The 1,664-nt window shown below is 53.8% G+C and overlaps 1 protein-coding gene across 1 annotated transcript in view; it reads right to left on the bottom strand.

The window, feature by feature from the left end:
* CD82 (CD82 molecule) overlaps positions 1-702 on the bottom strand; it is a 34,549-nt gene extending 33,847 nt beyond the window's left edge. Inside the window, exon 1 of the mRNA XM_009647558.2 lies at positions 677-702. The gene's annotated coding sequence lies outside the window, so the exon portion shown is untranslated. The remainder of the gene's footprint in view (positions 1-676) is intronic.
* Between the last annotated feature and the right edge of the window lie 962 nt (positions 703-1,664).

Below are 1,664 nucleotides of genomic sequence, written 5' to 3'. Positions count from 1 at the left end.
GGGGGGGGGGGGGGAGCAGAAGCAAGGCTGTTTCATCTTTAGTTAGTAAATCATGACTGAGGTGAAGATTACTTCTTAATAGGGCTGCAGACACTTTTTTTTTTTCTTACTTGCCTCTGTCCTACCACATTGTGCTCTTCCCCCATAGCCCACTCCCCAGAGACTATTTGTACTTTGTATCAGTTCCACAATTTTTAATCAAGCCAAATGTACTAAAGACATCAAATTACAGCACAGGGTTTCATGCATGCTACCTAGGCAGGTAAGAGCTGCAACACAAGGCTCCCTCTGCTCCCGGGATACACGACTACCTTTTGCTAGCGCAGCAGCCTGAAAGCCAGTCCAGCAAAGTCTCCAAGAGGAGGCTACCATCAGGAAAGCCACCCACTGCAGGACACCACGGCTCTCCACGGAGACCCTGGGCACAGGAGCAACCAGACAGCACGGCGGTAACACGGCTGCTGACCCGGCTCAGCTCGCACACCGCTGCACAGGCTGCTCCTCCTGACAGCAAAGACCCCATGGCGAAGGTTGTCTCTCTTCTAGGCAAACTAGGAGCAACCGAGTGCATCACCATCTACTTGTAAGTAGATGCTGGTAAGCCTTGCTTGTAGCTGACAGCCAAGCTAGGAAGAGGTTTCCCACCTGCCTGAAGCTACGCAAAGCGGGAACTTACCATTTTACTACAGGATCAAGTCTAAACCGCCACCACCACAGCCTCCGAATCTGCAAAATGAAGGATTGGGAATAAATGCAGAAACACCCACACTCTGAGACCACCAGCAGGACCACAGCATCAAATCAAAGGAGCCTTTGAGGTCTTGGGCTCAGGCATTAAAGCCGCTTGCTGTTCCTCGAAATAGCCGTCCCATGAAATACCCTCTTCTGACGAGGGAACAGCCAGTTTGATGCCGCTTTTGACAGTAAGAAATTCCCACACAGTTTCAGCAACAGCATTTTGGTCACCTCAGTTTCGTTCCAGGAAGCCGTGAGTCACAACACCTCCCCCGGGGACCGGGGGTGAGAGGAAACTCCGACCTGCCATCTCCCCTCACGTCAGGCAGGAGAGGCGGCCGCGGGCATCACCTCCCACCCCTCGGGAGCAGGCACAACCACCCCCATTTTAGCTGCACTCAGGCAAGGTGTTATCACCCTTGGAGGATCGCGTTGGAGGGACCTGCTGAGTCCTGTGCAAGGGGAGCAGCCACCTCCTGCAGAGAGTCCCTCAGAGGGGCTGGGGCTCTCTTGCAAGGCTGACCCCCCCGCCAGCCTCGGGGGACCTCCGTCGTACCCGCAGCCTGCCCCCCGCTCCTGTGCAGCACCCCAGGGGGGTGCAGCATACCCCTCGGGATCAGAAAGAGAAGGGCTGTGCCTTCACCTTGTTTCACATGGCACACCAGGGCTTCTCCGCACAGCTGTGATCTAGCACTGTGCTGCCCAGCAGAAGTCTTCTCTAATTAGAAGAGCTTCCTTCAGGAATAGGCAGAAATACTGCGCAATTCAGAAGGCTCTTTAGTTATTCCATGTGCAGTGCCTATGCAAACCTGCATTAGAAAGGGACCTGAATGCAAAGGAGAACCCAGCAGCTTCTTAGATCGTTGGGAAAGTACATGCATGCAGATGGGTTTTGTCTGACTGATTGGTTTGGGTTTTTTCCTTCCCCG

Source organism: Egretta garzetta, unplaced genomic scaffold (assembly GCF_000687185.1).
Source record: "Egretta garzetta isolate BGI_Z169 unplaced genomic scaffold, ASM68718v1 scaffold329, whole genome shotgun sequence".
Lineage (NCBI taxonomy): Eukaryota > Metazoa > Chordata > Aves > Pelecaniformes > Ardeidae > Egretta > Egretta garzetta.
The sequence above is the reverse complement of the archived record's forward strand: the minus strand, read 5'-3'. Positions and strand labels throughout refer to the sequence as shown.